At 46.3% G+C, this 17,257-nt stretch overlaps 1 protein-coding gene across 7 annotated transcripts in view; it reads right to left on the bottom strand.

The window, feature by feature from the left end:
- Positions 1-6,626, bottom strand: part of CEP250 (centrosomal protein 250) — a 62,422-nt gene extending 55,796 nt beyond the window's left edge. For 5 of the 7 annotated variants that reach the window (XM_007963232.3, XM_007963262.3, XM_007963291.3 and 2 more), the window contains exons 1-2: positions 6,525-6,626; positions 1,659-1,781 (exon numbers count right to left, since the gene is read on the bottom strand). The gene's annotated coding sequence lies outside the window, so the exon portion shown is untranslated. The remainder of the gene's footprint in view (positions 1-1,658; positions 1,782-6,524) is intronic. The other 2 variants (XM_007963240.3, XM_073008196.1) reach the window with 1 other exon arrangement.
- Positions 6,627-17,257: the final 10,631 nt, after the last annotated feature.

Raw genomic sequence — 17,257 nt, 5'->3', positions numbered from 1 at the left:
TCCAAAAGAGAGAAGGAACCAGTAGCAGCAGGATGGCCAAACACCCTCACCCACCAGGAGCTGGGCTAAAACAGGGCAATGGGCCACCACAAGCAGAGGCGGCCAGCCTAACGGTGAGCTTCAGAGATACCCAGGACAGGGGAAGGCATGGTGGTAAAGAGTTCTGGGTGCTATTCCAAGGTCTGCCTCCAATGGGCTCTGTGACCTCAGATGTGCTACTTCCCTTTCAATTTCCTCATCCAGAAATGAGGGCATCATGACCTCTGAGTTACTTAGGCCTCTAAAACACACAATTATCCCATAACCTGGGCCAGGGGAAGAGTTCTCTCATTTTACTAACCCTAAGACTCTCACCAGCAGAGCTAAGGAATATCTGGATTTTCAACTACCTATCAACAAAATGGTATATACAGCGAATGCAAACCTAACATCTGCACATACAGTAGAAATTTCAAGGGCCCCAAATCCCTTTAATGCACCAAACTATTGATTTCCCACATCCTGGCTCAAATGCCATGTCCTTTCATGTCTTCCCAGATGAACCCAGAAAGAGTTAATCACTTTTATAGCTATATACACAGAGAGAATACATATGTTCTGATGTCTACTCTATATCTCATCATCACGGTCTATTTTCTCTGCTAATCCGTAAGTGCCTCAAAGGAAGGAGCCGTCTAATTCATTGTAAGTTGTCAACAATGTCCAATGAAGAAATCCATGTGAGCCTCACTCCTGGCAGAGCTAAGCCTTGGGCCAGAGATGACAAATCAGGGCCCTGCTAGCGCTTTTCAGCCATCGTGTGGCCCACATAATAGTTTTTTTTTTTTTGAGACGGAGTGTCGCTCTGTCGCCCAGGCTGGAGTGCAGTGGCCGATCTCGGCTCGCTGCAAGCTCCACCTCCTGGGTTCACGCCATTCTCCTGCCTCAGCCTCCCGAGTAGCTGGGACTACAGGCGCCTGCCACCACGCCCGGCTAATTTTTTTGCGTTTTTAGTAGAGATGGGGTTTCACCATGTTAGCCAAGATGGTCTCGATCTCCTGACCTCATGATCCGCCCACCTTGGCCTCCCAAAGTGCTGGGATTACAGGCGTGAGCCACCGTGTCCGGCCACATAATAGTTTTTAAGCATTCAAATTAGGTGCCGACATTTATCACTGGGAGAAAGTACAAAAAATCCATATTTCTGGTTCCTTTGGAAAATCAGAATACCTAGTGACGCTTGACCCATATTTCAATAAGGCAACAACCAGTGGCACAGTTGAATAGTGCTTGCCCCTTTAGACAGGACGTGTGCTCTCCAGTTCATCGTGGCCTCCCCATACACACACCGATTCTCTCCCTCACAATGATAGCATATTTCAGTTGTCATTTATCATTGCAACTGTGCTATTGTTTCTGTTATAGTAGCACTATAGAGGAAAACTCGGCTTACTAATTTACATTACCTCCTGAACAACCGAAGATACTTGAGTTTGCAAAGCCTGTACTAGGCAGTAAGGAAAGTGCATAAAGAAAGAACAGAATGGCACCAATAAAGGTTTGGTGGCACCAGTACTCCAGGCCTCTTCTTAGCCTATGAACCAGGGTAATACAACATTTCCCCATACTATGACACCCTCCTTTTCAGCCTTTTTGCCAAGGCTGTGTGACCAACTCACCATGGTACTATGAAATGCTGGCTCTGTTGAGTGCAATGAAGCTCAATCCCTCTCTGCTGGTTGGAGGCACAGACTTTCCAGGAAACGGTTCTCTTATCCCAGGATTTCTGCCAACAACTCTACCTACAATAATGTAGATCCAAGTTACTTCAGGGGAACTGTACTCTCCTAGTACTGTGAGGGCTGAGCCAGGCTTTTGCATGCAGTGGGAGTTTATGAGGCCCTAAGGGCCCCTCACACTTTGTTGAATCCCTATCCCAAAACATTAGGTTGAACCATAAGAAATTGCTAATATTATCCTATTATTATTATTATTATTATTAGGGAAACGATCTAGCTGTCACCCAGGCTGGAGTACAATGGTGCAATCATAGCTCACCGCAGCCTCAAACTCCTGGGCTGAAGGGATCCTCCAGCCTCAGTCTTCAGAGGAGCTGAAGGTGTGTGCCACCAAGCCTTTTTTTTCTTTTTTTTTTTTCCGGTAGAGACAAGGTTTTGCCTTGTTGCCTGAGCTTGTCTCAAACTCCTGGTTTCAGGCAGCCACCCTCTGACCCAAGCCTCCCAAAGTGCTGGCATTATGGGTGTGAGCCACCAAGCCCAGCCTCACCCATTATTTTTTACCTACAAAAATGGCAATTTCACGTAGTTCAACCTAATATCTCTAATAAGCAGTCCTGCCACACATAGTTCCATGAATTCTCATTAAGTTTTCTTTTAGGATATGGCTGTCAGTAACTTGCAAACATGATTTGGCAAGGTAGTATTAGTAATACTTCAACAAATAAATGAAATTATATTAGAATTATATAATTACTTTAGCAAATAATTAAAAAATTGTAAAGCTATTTAGAAATTTAGTCCAACCCCCCTCATCTTGCAGATAAAGAAACTGAGGCTTGTAGAGATAAAGCAACTTCATTTTGTTTATATTTTTATATGTCCCAGTTATCTCAAAAAATGATTTGCATGGCCAGGCGCAGTGGCTCACACCTGTAATCCCAGCACTTTGGGAGGCTGAGGCGGGCAGATCACTTGAGGTCAGAAGTTCGAGACCAGCCTGGCCAACACTGTCCAGCCTGGGCGACAAGAGCAAGACCCCATTTCAAAAAAAAAAAAAAAAAAAAAAAGATTTGCATTATAGCAAATATACCATACTAAAAGGGAAGACTGGGTGCAGGGTGTACAGGAACTCTCTGTACTATGCAATTTTTCTGTAACCCTAAAATTGTTGTAAAAAATAGTTTAAAAAAAGATTTTGTTTTTTAAAACCAAAACAATCCTCATAAAACTAAAATTTATTAAAACAAGAATAAAAGGGAAGTGACAGAGAAAAATTATCTCAGGAATCTTTCTGAAATTCAGATTTAATTCTGAGCTTCCTCAAGACACAATTCAGCATCCTTTTATGAACACACTGCGGGATCAGATCTGCTAGGAATAAACTAGCAGAGCCCCCAAAGGGAAGGTAAGTTTCAACGTGCATGAGAAAGGGAAAAGAACAGTAGCTGGCAAATTGTAACAAATTGGATTACATTCAAATAAGATAATGAGTGTCTCTGTACTTCTAAGCTGTAAACCACTGAGCCAATGTTATCATTACTGCAGGAAAAGGGAAAAGATTATTTGGTACATTAATTTATCCCATAAACACTCATGAATTTCAACTCAGTATCAGGAGTCTGCCACGGTGGTACAGAAATGAACAAGACCTACCTTCCTACTTTTGCTAAGAATCAGACAGGGAAGACAGTACCCTTACTAAAGACCAATAGCCACCTGTGAACCTGGAGTGGAAAGTGACAGAAGAGGGAGATAAATTATATATTTGGTCCTCTCTCATCCAAAATACTACAAAAGGAGTATTTAAATAAAGTTTAAAAGAGAAGCAACACCACCACCTAAACATGGAATAGAGGCATAAATGCTACAAGGACTAAGATGCAGAATGGTATTAAATACAATTTGTCACTTAAAGCAAAAACTGAAAAATATTTGAGGACACAAACATTGTATTTATTGAAAAAGAAACTACAGTATAGACATTTGTGTACAGAGACTATTTGTTTCTTATTCTTGAAAACAAAAAAACTAAATTACCATGCAGCTCCTTATTTAAATCTCATGTGGGGCCTTTCTCTCTTGTTCTACTCCAACCTCTGGCCTCTCCCACTCAGTCTCCTTTGCTGCCTTTTCTCATCTCCCCAATATCTGAAGTTTGGAAACCCCAAGGCTTCAGACCTCTTCTCCATCCCCATTCATTTCCAAGGTAATCTGATACAGTGTTTTGTTTTGTTTTTGAGACAGGATCTGGCTCTGTCACCCAGGCTGTAGTGCACTGGCATGATCTCAGCTCACTGCAACCTCTGCCTCCCCGGTTCAGGTAATTCTCATGTCTCAGCCTCCCGAGTAGCTGGGATTACAAGCATGTGCCACCACGACCAGCTAATTTTTTTGTATTTTTAGTAGAGACAGGGTTTCACCAAGGCAGGAGGATCTCTTGAGGCCAGGAGTTCAAGACCAGCCTGGGCAACACAGGGAGATTCCCACCTCTAAAAAAAAAAAAAACAAAAACAAAAAATTGCTGGTTGTGTGGCATGCACCTGTAGTCCCAGCTACTTGGGAGGCTGAGGTGGGTGAGCTACTTGAGCCCAGGAGTTTGAGGCTGCAGTGAGCCGCGATCACACCACTGTACTCCAGCCTGGGACAAAATGCTCTCTCAAATAAATAAATAAATAAATAAATAACTATTACCTCTCCACATAACACTGGTACTTTTATTTACCTTACCATGCTTTTTCTGTCCCTATCTAATTATTATGTAATATACTTACCAAAACGCAGATTCCACAAGCACAAAAGCATTGTTTTACTGAATGCTGTCCCAGTTCCTACCTAAAACACAGCCTGCTTTATAATAGATGCCCATTATTACTGACTGACTATTATAAGACATTAGATCACATGATCCATATTATCACCAATGGTCTTACAAAATGCTAACAGCTCTATTACCTATCTAAAAAACAAAAAACAGACTGAGTGTGGTGGCTCACACCTGTAATCCCAGCACTTTGGGAGGCTGAGTTGGGCAGATCATTAGAGACCAGTAGTTCGAGACCAGCCTGGCCAACATGGCAAAACCCCATCCCTCTTAGAAATACAAAAATTAGCCGGGCATGGGCGGGCACCTGTAATCCCAGCTACTCAGGAGGCTGAGGTGGGAGAATCGCCTGAACCTAGGAGACAGGAGGTTGCAGTGAACCGAGATCGCACCACTGCACTCCAGCCTGGGTGACAGAATGAGACTGCATCCCCCACCAAAAAAAAAAAGTAGGGGGAGGGATATAACTTATACCTTGGTCAGCGGCACAGCAATGACTGAACCCCAGCCTGATTCCAAATTCTACTCTCTGCATTACATTAGCTGCTAAAGCATGGACATTACATTACCTAAAGCCATGGACTACGAACTCACAGCTTTGTGAGGGGCACTTCTTAAATAGGAATAATGACACCTATGTCTGCAGCTTTCTGATCGAAAAGGAGCAAAGAAAGGTAGAACTAAAAGAACAGAGGTCGTACCAGTAGCCTTGGTTTTGTTGTGACCTCTATAAATTTGGGAACACCAGTTCTCCTTTCTAAGCCTTCTCAGGAAAATGCTGATTACAATCCTAGCCTCCAATAACTTCCGAGGCCAAAGTAAAGATCAATTCAAGAAACATTCATTAAACCCAAAGGCAATCTAGTCAAGTTATCAAATGCCCTGGGGACAGTTTCCCAGCTCCATCCACTTATTAGTTTTGGGACTCCCAGAAAATTACTTTTTCTAATGTACCTCAGTTTCTTCATGGGTAAAACGTGAAGATATAGAAAGATCTCACCCCACAGGACCGTTGGAAAGATTAAATAGGCCTTTGGCCCAGCGCGGTGGCTCATGCCTGTAATCCCAGCACTTTGGGAGGCCGAGGCGGGCGGATCACCTGAGGTCAGGAGATCGAGACCAGCCTGGCCAACATGGAGAAACCCCGTTTCTACTAAAAATCTAAAATTAGCCGGGTGTGGTGGCGCATGCCTGTAGTCCCAGCTACTCGGGAGGGTGAGGCAGGAGAATCGCTTCAACCCAGGAGGCAGAGATTGAGGTGAGCTGACATCGCGCCATTGCACTCCAGCCTGGGCAATGAGCGAAACTCCGTCTCTAAATAAATAATAAATGGGCCCTTATGTGTAATGCATTCAGTAGCACCTGACAATTTGTGACCATTCCGTACAGTGAGCCATGACTATTATCATCACGTGCTAGGCCCTGGGATCTACAGATGAAAAAGGCAAGGCATAACATCTAACGAAGGAGCTTACGATGTCAACAAGGGGCAGGGAAAGTAACTCGGTGCAGCGAGTGCAAAAACCGAGAAGCGAATGCAGCTGCGCCTGGAGAAGGCGGCGGCGAAGTGATACTTCAGCAGGGTCCTGAAGAATGGGAGCTCCAGAGTTGGGTGGCGAGTGGGACTGGGCTCTGGGATAGATCACGTGCAAAGCCGCCAGGACACAGACAGCGAGAGGTGCAGGAGGGCGGGAGAGCGCGGCGCCTCGCCCTCTCAACCCGGGACTGGGGCTACTGGACACGAGGGTCGGGATGCTCTCCTTCGGCGCCGACTGGAGCTTAGCGTACTGGTGGCAGCAGTAAGCTGAGGCAAGCGGGCCCCGACCCTAACGACGCGTCCCAGCCCCTCTCTGGGCCTAGGGTTCCCCGCCCGGGTAACAAGAGGCCGCTGCGCGAACGGGATTCCCTCAGGCGCCCTAGACGGGCAGGTCTCTGGGCCTCGGACGGTTAACCCGAGCACCTCCCGCCTGCCCCTGAGGCCCCACCTCACCACGCTCGGCTCCAGCAGACGCCCGGCTAGTTGCTCAGCTTTGGAGCTGCGGCAGCCTCTGCTAAGGCCCCGCCGGGGACGGGGGCGGGGCCCGCCCCCCAATCTCCCGCCCTTTGGGAGGGGCCCGCCCCGCCAAGTCCTGCACCTATAGGCAGACTGCGCCGGCGCAGAGCCTCCCGCCATATTGGGTATTGGCAGCCGACTTACTAGAGAAGCCCTGAAGGAAAGGGAGTATTATTTTGAGAATTATAAGATCCCTCGCCAGAAATGAGGACGGTCAGGGTCTCTGGATTCGCGAAAGGGATATTTCGGAAGCAGAGAAGAAAAATTGCCCTCAATCGTCTCCCTTTAGGCTTCAGTGTTATATACAGCGCATGTGCAAGGTCACCTAGTTCTAGGTGCGCCTGCGCACAGCTCCGCCTACAAACCAGACTACAATTCCAACTGCGCGAGAAACAAAGGGGCTTGCTGCCACTGGTTGGCGATTAAACTGGCAGCGCGACCAGTTTCTGAGGGTTTTTCACCTTGCTGCTCAGACGCTCCCTGCAGCTTCAGGCAGCATAACACTTACAGGCGAGTTACTTACTCTGCACTCGGTTTTGTCTACATGTCTGCACAGAGTGTTACCTTTACCTGACTTCATCCGTCCCGGAGCTGCAGTTTGTCTGCTTAAGCCTGACTTCTAGAGAACTTTTTCTTCCCTGTAGGACCCATGCGTTATTCCCTTAGTATTTTGTGTATACTTTTTTTTTTTTTTTTTTTGAAATGGAGTCTTGCTCTGTCGCCAGGCTGGAGTGCAATGGTACGATCTCGGCTCACTGCAACCTCTACCTCCCGGGTTCAAGTAATTCTCCTGCCTCAGCCTCCCGAGTAGCTGGGACTACAGGCGCCCGCCACCACGCCCGCCTAATTTTTGTATTTTTAGTAGAGACAGGGTTTCACCATGTTGGCCAGGATGGTCTCCATCTCTCTTGACCTCGTGATCTGCCCGCCTCGGCTTCCCAAAGTGCTGGGATTACAGGCGTGAGCCACCGCGGCCAGCTAAGTGTATGAATTGTTAATGCACTTTCTTAGAGTTGTAAACTCCATTTACCTGCCTCACTCTTGCAGTCAGTGGTTCTCAATTTTTAGTAGGAATTAAAAACAAAACTGGTAAATGCAGACTCTTGGATTCCACCCCCAGAGAATCCGTAAACCGGGGGTGGAGTCCAGGAATCTGCATTTTAGAAAGTACCCAGGGCGATTCTGATACATGGGGAACATGTTTTAGGAAGCACTGCATGAGATTGTGAGCTTGAGCGTAGAGACTGTAATTTGGTCATCTGACTATAGCGCTCAGTACAAGGCCTGGTACAAAATAGGTGCTCAATAAGTGTTGAGTGAATGGATGAATGAGTGGATAGCTCGAGTAAAACAGCAAGGCTTCAGGTTAATCCACAGCCAAAGGTAATCTGAGAAAGGAACACTTAAAAGCTATATTTTATCTTTCTCCTGTAAGAACACAAAAAAGATCTTAATAGCTGATTTGAGGAATAGAGAAAGTGAAGAGTAAAAGGGGAAGGAAGGACACAGATTCTGAAAGGCAAACTAGAGAGGGGAAAAGGAACATCTCCAGTCACTAGACAGAGAAAACGATGCAAAGAAGCAGTGGTGTGGGATTCCATCCTAAGGAAATAATCGCACAACAGGCATTATGCATGAATGTTCACTGCAACAATATTTGAAATAGAAATGAAACAATCTAAATGTTATGCACATCAAGCTCTTTTCTGCCTCAGGGCATTTGCATATACTCTGCCAGCTACTGAGACCACTTTTCCCCCAGCTCTTGGCCTAGCTGGTACCTTCCTGTCCTTCAGGTCCCAGTTTAAATGATGCTTCTTCAACTAGGTCTTCCCTGACCATACTGTCTAAAGTAATACCTTATATTTTCTAGGGTAGTCTTCTGTTTCTTTTTTTTTTTTGGGACGGAGTCTTGCTCTGTCGCCCAGGCTGGAGTGCAGCAGTGCAATCTTGGCTCAGTGCAAGCTCCACCTCCTCAGTTCACACCATTCTCCTGCCTCAGCCTCCCGAGTAGCTGGGACCACAGGTGCCTGCCACCTTGCCTGGCTAATTTTTTTTGTATTTTTAGTAGAGACGGGGTTTCACCCTGTTAGCCAGGATGGTCTTGATCTGCTGACCTCATGATCCACCTGCCTCAGCCTCCCAAAGTGCTGAGATTACAGGCGTGAGCCACCACGCCTGGTTGTATTCTGTTTCTTTCATAGCACTTTCCATTTATTATTTTGTTTTCCTATTAACATTCCCTCCAAAATTTAAGCTTCGTGTGAATAGGAGACTTATTCCTGGGATTTAGCACAGTCTGACATATATGGTAGGTATCAAGTAAGTATCCATTGAATGAATGAATCAAGTCAGCCCTAGTGTTACAAAGTTTAATGACATAACATCCATTAGCAAACTAGACAATATATTTTAAGACTATGAGGAGTCGGCTGGGTGCAGTGGCTCATGCCTGTAATCCCAGCACTTTGGGAGGCTGAGGTCAGGAATTCCATACCAGCCTGACCAACAGGGAGAAACTCCATCTCTACTAAAAATACAAAATTAGCCAGGCGTGGTGGTGCATGCCTGTAATCCCTGCTACTCGGGAGGCTGAGGCAGGAGAATCACTCAAACCTGGGAGGCAGAGGTTATGGTGAGCCAAGATTGCACCATTGCACTCCAGCCTGGGCAACAAGAGCGAAAGCCCATCTCAAAAAAAAAAAAGACTATGAGGAGTAAACAGGTTTCGGACTACCAAGATATACCAAACCAAACAGTAATCTTTGATGTTTGTAAAGGGGCATTCATTCCCTTATTTATTCATTCACCCAGTGGACATTTATTGAGCATTGATTATGTTCTAGTATTGAATAATAATACAATGTAGTAAGGACAAGTTGGAAATCGTATTAAAACATAATAATGTAGTACAACTGGAGATTATCTGAGCCAAAGCCCAAAGTGGAGTTAGCTGGTGTGTGAAGCGGGGATAGGCAGGGGCAGGTGGGAATGGTTTTGGGATGAGACTTCCACCTCAGATCATCGGGCATTAGATTCTCATGAGTGTGTAACCTAGATCCCTCTCATGCACAGTTCTTTTTTTTTTTTTTTTTTTTTTTTTGAGACGGAGTCTTGGTCTGTCGCCCGCGCTGGAGTGCAGTGGCCGGATCTCAGCTCACTGCAAACTCCCCCTCCCGGGTTTACGCCATTCTCCTGCCTCAGCCTCCCGAGTAGCTGGGACTACAGGTGCCCGCCACCTCGCCCGGCTAGTTTTTTGTATTTTTTAGTAGAGACGGGGTTTCACTGTGTTAGCCAGGATGGTCTCGATCTCCTGACCTCATGATCCGCCCGTCTCGGCCTCCCAAAGTGCTGGGATTACAGGCTTGAGCCACCACGCCCGGCCCACAGTTCTTAATAGGATTTGCCTCCTATGAGAATCTGATGCTGCTCCTGAACTGACAGGAGGTGGAGCTCAGGTGGTAATGCTTGCTAATCTGCTCAACTCCTGCTGTGCTGCCAGGGTCCTAACAGGTCAAGACTGATAGTAGTCCGTGGCCCAGGGGATTGGAAACCCCTGCCCTAGTGATTCTGTAGGCATAAGAGTACACCACATCAGTCTTTACACATCCTGCAAATAGCTGGGAGGCGTGGCTCATGCCTATAACCCCGGCACTTTGGAAGGCCAATACAGGTGGATCACTTGGGCCCAGGAGTTAGAGACCAGCCTAGGCAACATAGTTAGACCTTGTCTCTACAAAAAATCAAAAAATGAGATGGGAGGATTGCTTGAGCCCAGGAGGTCGAGGCTACAATGAGCTGTGATGGCCCTACTGCATTCCAGCCTGGGTGACAGGAGTAACACCCTCTCTCAAAAAAAAAAAAAAAGGAAAAAAAAAGGAAAAAACCACCGCATTCTGCAAACTGCATGGAGCATTTGAAATGCACAAACAGGTGTTCCTACCCAACACCTGTCTTGGGGCCCAAGAGTCCTATAAAGACTTAAACCAGACAACTCAAGTCTGATCATGTTCAGACCTGTCTGATGAACCAGACTGGGGAGTTCTCAAAGGTGGCTGGATTGGAGGGAAAGACAATGGATCAGTTGAAAGAAAATCAACCCTGGTCCCTGCCAGGTGAGGGGAAGGGTTTCTTCCTTTACATCCTAAATTCCATCTCTAGAAATATGCCTTATACTCAAACCCTCTCTGAGGGCTATAATATGGATCTTTGCTACAACCAGCCTTGCTTGTTATTTATACATATTCCTCCTAGTCCATGCCAAGAGGCTGTCTGGGCTAACCGAATTAAAAAAAAATATATATATATATAGATATATATGTATATATACATGTGAAATTTCAAAGTGAGGTGCTAAATCACTGTACATATATGTGTGTGTGTGTATATATATATTTTGTTTTTGTTTTTCTGTTAGTCTAAAATCTGTTTTAAAGTTCCTAAATCCCTTATCCCAATACAAAAGGGGTCTGCAGGTGGAGGATAGATAATTTGTGTGGAGATATTTCTGGCTATGAGTCCCCATTCCTCCTTGGGGAAGATTGAAAGGACATTACCTTTAACCACTCAAACCAAGTGACTGGGAAACGGGGCTTCCATGAGAATCTGAGATGCAGAATCCATACTATTGCAGTTAGGGAGTATCGTGACCAGGATATACTTCCTGCCTGTGAAATCTAGCAAGAAGAGACAAGCCTGCTGGCTACTAGGTCCTGTTCAGCAGGGCTTCCTGGAGGTATAAAGGGACCCCAGGAAGAAGAAGCTAGACAAATGGCCATTAATAGATGCCTTTTTAAGGGAACTGCAGGAGAGGGGCCGGTAGTGAACCCCTGAAGAGTGTATAAAAGCACCCCATGATGCTTTGATGATGGATAGAGATGGCTATAAACATCTGCGAGGCCCAGAAAGCACTAAGCCAGCTGTTACACTAGTTCAAAGAAGACTTTCCCCGCCCCCATCTTCCTCTCCATGTTAACATGGAGACATGTTGAGTGACTGAAGTGAGCTGAGGATGACAGAGGGGGAAAAAAAACCCAGCCATTTTCCTCTTTCTTTCTTGCTGCAAGGTAACGGTCTGGAGCACCAAAACGATAGTCTCTTGCTGCTATTAATCTGAGTTCATTCTTTTTTTTTTTTTTTTTTTTTTTTTTTTTTCAGAGTCTCACTTTGTAGCCCAGGCTGGAGTGCAGTGACACGATCTTGGCTCATTGCAACCTCCGCCTGCTGGATTCAAGTGATTCTCATGCCTCAGCTTCCTGAGAAGCTGGGATTACAGGCACCCACCACCACACCCAGCTAATTTTTTTTTTAGTAGAGATGGGGTGTTAGCGAGGCTGGTCTTGAATTCCTGACCTCAAGTGATCCACCCACCTTGGCTTCCCAAAGTGCTGGGATTACAGGCATGAGCCACCACGCCTGGCCCATTCTTTTTTGTTTGTTTGTTTGTTTTTTAGAAACAGAGTCTTGCTCTTTCACTCAGGTTGGAGTGCAGTGGTTTGATCATAGCTCACTGCAGCCTCAACTTCCTGGGCTGAAGCGATCCTCCTGGCTCAGCGTCCTGAGTAGGTAATACTATAGGCATGTGCCACCATTCCTGGCTAATTTGTTTAAAACATTTTTTGTAGAGATGGGGACTCACTGTGTTGGCCAGGTTGGTCTTGAACTTCTGGCATTAAGCAGTCTTCCTACGTTAGCCTCCCAAAGTGCTGGGATTATAGGCTTGAGCTGCTGTGCTGAAGTTCCATACATTATTTTTAAAATATTGATTGGGCATCTATTATGTGCCAAAAGTTGAGCTAGACACTGGGAGGGACCCAAAGAACAATAATAAATGAACTCTCTCCAGAGCCTCTGTTCACAAACTCACATGATGGGCAAGCAAGTAAAGAAATAGGGAGCAGCTGACTGCACAAAGTCAGTGCCACTATGACTTGTTTGTGAAGGATAAAAACTCTAAAAGTAGCCAGGTGTGGTGGTGCACTACTGTAGTCCCAACTATTCCGAAGGGTCACTTGAGCCCAGGAGGTCGAGGTTGCAGTGAGCTGTGTTCAGGCCACTGCACTCCAACCTGGGCAACAGAGCAAGACTCTGTCTCAAAAAAAAGAAAAAAATGCTAAGCAGATAAGCCAGGCATGGTGGCATGTGGCTGTAGTCCCACTCACTCAGGAGGATGAGTCAGAAGAACCTCTTGAGCTTAGGAGTTTGAGACCAGTCTGGGCAGCATAGCAAGACCCCATCTCAAAAAAAATGCTAAGCAAAGTGGTGGGGGTGGGGTGGTGGCGGGGATTCCAAGCAGCATGTGCAGAGGTACAGCAGTGTGCTAGAGCATGGGATGTGTTAGGAATGCTGGACACTCCTCTTGCTGATGCTACCACTTGGTTGAATTGTGTAAATCTCCCTAGTTGGATTCCCTTTGTCAGCTGGATATTTTCTCCCTGGTCCTGACCCAGCCTCAGTAGGCAGTTCTTATTCCATTCCTAGCCCCCTCTCACTGACCAAGTCAGGCTCTAAGCGACCAGTGTATCCAAGCTTGAGATTCTTGAAGTGGATGACATCTTTTCCCTATCACTCAGGGCTTGGGCAATAAAGGATGTTCAGTCACAGTTCCCATAGGACCAGGTCCTCTCCTTCCTCAAAAATGGGCCCTTGGTCGGGTGTGATGGCTCATGCCTGTAATCCCAGCACTTTGGGAGGTGGAGGCAAGTGGATTGCTTGAGGCCAGAAGTTTGAGACCAGCCTGGCCAACATGGTGAAACCCTGTCTCTACTAAAAATACCGGGCCTGGTGTCGCTCACCTGTGATTCTAGCTACTCGGAAGGCTGAGGCACAAGAATTGCTTGAACCTGTGAGGAGGAGGTTACAATGAGCCGAGATTGTGCCACTGCACTCCAGCCTGGGTGACAGAGTAAGACTCTGTCTCAAAAAAAAAAAAAAAAAAAAAAAGTGTGAGTGTGTGTGGGGCCCTTAACTATATTCTTTTTGTTTAAAAAAAAAAAAAAAAAATCCTGTAGCCAGGACTACATATGTGCGCCACCACATCCAGCTTGCTTTATGTTCTTGAACAACCCTCTTTCCCTCTCTGAGCCTCAAATTCCTCAGCTACAACATGGGGATAATAATACTTACCAACTAGGGTTCTTATACGCCAAGTGGGAATTGGAATTAGATGGAGGGAAGGAGTGAGAAGGAGTGGAGGAGTCCAGCAAGGATCTGAGATTTCTGAGCTCAAGAATGACAACAAAGTTTCCGGTGATTAGAGAGGTTTCCTGTGATTAGAGAGATTGGGATGTGAGGGGAGAAGGGAACTTTCTCTTTTGAATATTTTTACAACGAACATGATTTAATTTTATAATTAAATGTATTTGGTATGAATATCATGCATCGATAAAGAGGTGTTTTAATTTATTTTTTTATTTTATAGAGACGAGCTTGTGCTAAGTTGCTCAGGCTGATCTCGATCTCCTGGGCTCAGGCAATCTTCCCGCCTCAGCCTCCCAAAGTGCCGGGATTACAGGCATAAGCCACCGCACCCGGCCTAATAAAGTTTTTAAAAAGCTTATGTTGGCCGGGCGCGGTGGCTCAAGCCTGTAATCCCAGCACTTTGGGAGGCCGAGACGGGCGGATCAGGAGGTCAGGAGATCGAGACCATCCTGGCTAACACAGTGAAACCCCGTCTCTACTAAAAACACAAAAAACTAGCCGGGCGAGGTGGCGGGCGCCTGTAGTCCCCGCTACTCGGGAGGCTGAGGCAGGAGAATGGCGTAAACCCGGGAGGCGGAGCTTGCAGTGAGCTGAGATCCGGCCACTGCACTCCAGCCTGGGCAACAGAGCAAGACTCCGTTTCAAGCTTATGTTACTATATTGTGTGGAAAATCATCTAGGAGACTGATCAGAGTGGTTGTTTCTGGGGAGGACTGAAAGACCCAGGGTCTGGGGTGGGAGGAAGATGTTTTCTTTTGCATTCTTTTCTACTGTTTGAATTTTTAAAATCATGAATTTATATTACTTTTCTTCCTAATATGTATGACTTTTTAAAAGTTTTAGAATTATTTTAAAAATAAAAATATTTTCTAGAATAAATATGAAAAACATGTGGTTATTTTATTCATACCCCTCTACCCACAACAGACAGACACACGCAACAATCACACACAATTTCCAGCTTCAGATGATAGTACAGGTATTTGCAGCCCAGGGTAGGAATTTGATTGACCTATGGACAGAAGGCCCAGAGACAATCAACTCTAGCAAGCTGCAGCTCCCGAGTAGCTCAGCAGGGGGAGCCCTTGAGAGCGCGTCCTGAGCAGTGGCCACTGCTGCGGAGTTCAGAAAAGAAACCAGGGGCCGAGACGGGCGGATCACGAGGTCAGGACATCGAGACCATCCTGGCTAACATGGTGAAACCCCGTCTCTACTAAAAAAAAATACAAAAAATAGCCGGGCGAAGTGGCGGGCGCCTGTAGTCCCTGCGACTCGGGAGGCTGAGGCAGGAGAATGACGTAAACCCGGGAGGCGGAGCTTGCAGTGAGCTGAGATCCGGCCACTGTACTCCAGCCTGGGCGACAGCGCGAGACTCTGTCTCAAAAAAAAAAAAAAAAAAAAGAAACCAGGGGCCGGGTGCGGTGACTCAAGCCTGTAATCCCAGCACTTTGGGAGGCCGAGACGGGCGGATCACGAGGTCAGGAGATCAAGACCATCCTGGCTAACTCGGTGAAACCCCGTCTCTACTAAAAAAATACAAAAAACTAGCTGGGCGTGGTGGCGGATGCCTGTAGTCCCAGCTACCCGGGAGGCTGAGGCAGGAGGCGGAGCTTGCAGTGAGCCGAAATCGCGCCACTGCACCCCTGGGCGACAGAGCGAGACTCCATCTCAAAAAAAAAAAAAAAAAAAAGAAACCAAGTTTACGGCGCAGGTGAGGGTAGGCAGAGGCGGCTCTGCTCTTGCCGGGGTTCTCAGGGTTCCCTGGGGTTGGGAGAAGGAGCACAGATGAAAAGGGAAGGGACTCTGGGCTTTCCTCCCGGCCAGCTCCTAACCTGTAGGGTGGTCTGTCCTCTCTTCACGTGGGAAGGGCACTGGATTCAGAATTAGGGGCTTGGGTTGAATTCTAGCTCTGTCATCTTTAGCTGTGTGAACTTGTGCCAGTCACTTAACTACTCAGAGATTTAATTTCCTCATTTATGAAACAAGGACAATATTAACAACGGAAACTTTTTAAAAACAAAACAAAACTATAATTTATGATTAGCCGGGTGCAGTGGCTTGCGCCTGTAGTCCCAACTATTCAGGAGGCTGAGAAGCGAGGATTGCTTGAGCTCAGGAGTTCGAGGCTGCAGTGAGCCGAGATCGCACCACTGCACTCCAGCCTGGGTGACAGAGTGAGACCCTGTCTCAAAAAAAAAAAAAAAAAGCAATAAATAAAATTATAATTTATGAAGCACATACTATATTTTGGTCATTGAAAGGTGCTTTACATGTATAAACACATTACTTCTTATAACCACTCTGTGATACAGGGGTTTTTTTTGTTTGTTTGTTTTGTTGTTGTTGTTTTGAGATGGAGTTTCGCTCTTATTGCCTAGGCTGAAGTACAGTGGCCGGATCTCAGCTCACTGCAACCTCTGCCTCTTGGGTTCAAGTGATTCTCCTTCCTCAGCCTCCTGAGTAGCTGGGATTACAGGCGCCTACCACTACACTCAGCTATTTTTTTTCTATTTTTAGTAGAGACGGGGTTTCACCATGTTGGCCAGGCTGGTCTCAAACTCTTGACCTCAGGTAATCTGCCCACCTCAGCCTCCCAAAGTGCTGGGATTACAGGTGTGAGCCACCACACCCGGCCTGTTTTTTTTTATTTTTATAGAGACAGGTCCTGCTATGTTGCCCAGGCTGGTCTCGAACTACTGGGCTCAAGCAATCCTCCCATCTCAGCCTCCCAAAGTGCTGAGATTACACGTGTGAGCCAGGTATGTTTTTACCGGTTTGCCCAGCCAGGTATATCATCATGATCCCCATTTTATACATGAGGAAACTGAGGCAGGGAGAGATGAAATAATTTGCTTGAGATTACATAGCTGATAAATAGGGGGAGCCAGGATTTGAAGGTGAGTGGCTTAGCTCTTAATCATTATGTCACTACTCTCCTGCTTAAAACATCCCATGGGGTTCCCAGCGCACTAAAAGTAAAGTCCAAGCCAGGCACGGTGGCTCACACCTGTAATCCCAGCACTTTGGGAGGCTGAGGCGAGTGGATCACCTGAAGTCAGGAGTTTGAGACCAGCCTGACCAATATGGTGAAACCCCATCCCTACTAAAAATACAAAAATTAGGCGGGATGTGGTGGCCCACGCCTGTAATCCCAGCACTTTGGGAGGCCGAGGTGGGCAGATCACAAGGTCAGGAGTTTGAGACCAGCCTGGCCAACATGGTGAAACCCCGTCTCTACTAAAAATACAAAAATTAGCCGGGCGTGGTGACAGACACCTGTAATCCCAGCTACTTGGGAGTCTGAGGCAAGAGAATTGCTTGAAACCAGAAGGCGGAGGTTGCAGTGAGCTGAGACCCTGCCATTGCACTCCAACCTGGGCAACAGAGCAAGACTCTTGTCTCAAAAAAAAAAAAAAAAAAAAAAAGAAGAAGAAGAAAAAAGAAAAAGAAAAGAAAATCCAGCTC

This window comes from Chlorocebus sabaeus, chromosome 2, assembly GCF_047675955.1.
Source record: "Chlorocebus sabaeus isolate Y175 chromosome 2, mChlSab1.0.hap1, whole genome shotgun sequence".
Lineage (NCBI taxonomy): Eukaryota > Metazoa > Chordata > Mammalia > Primates > Cercopithecidae > Chlorocebus > Chlorocebus sabaeus.
This window is presented reverse-complemented; position numbering and strand designations above follow the sequence as displayed.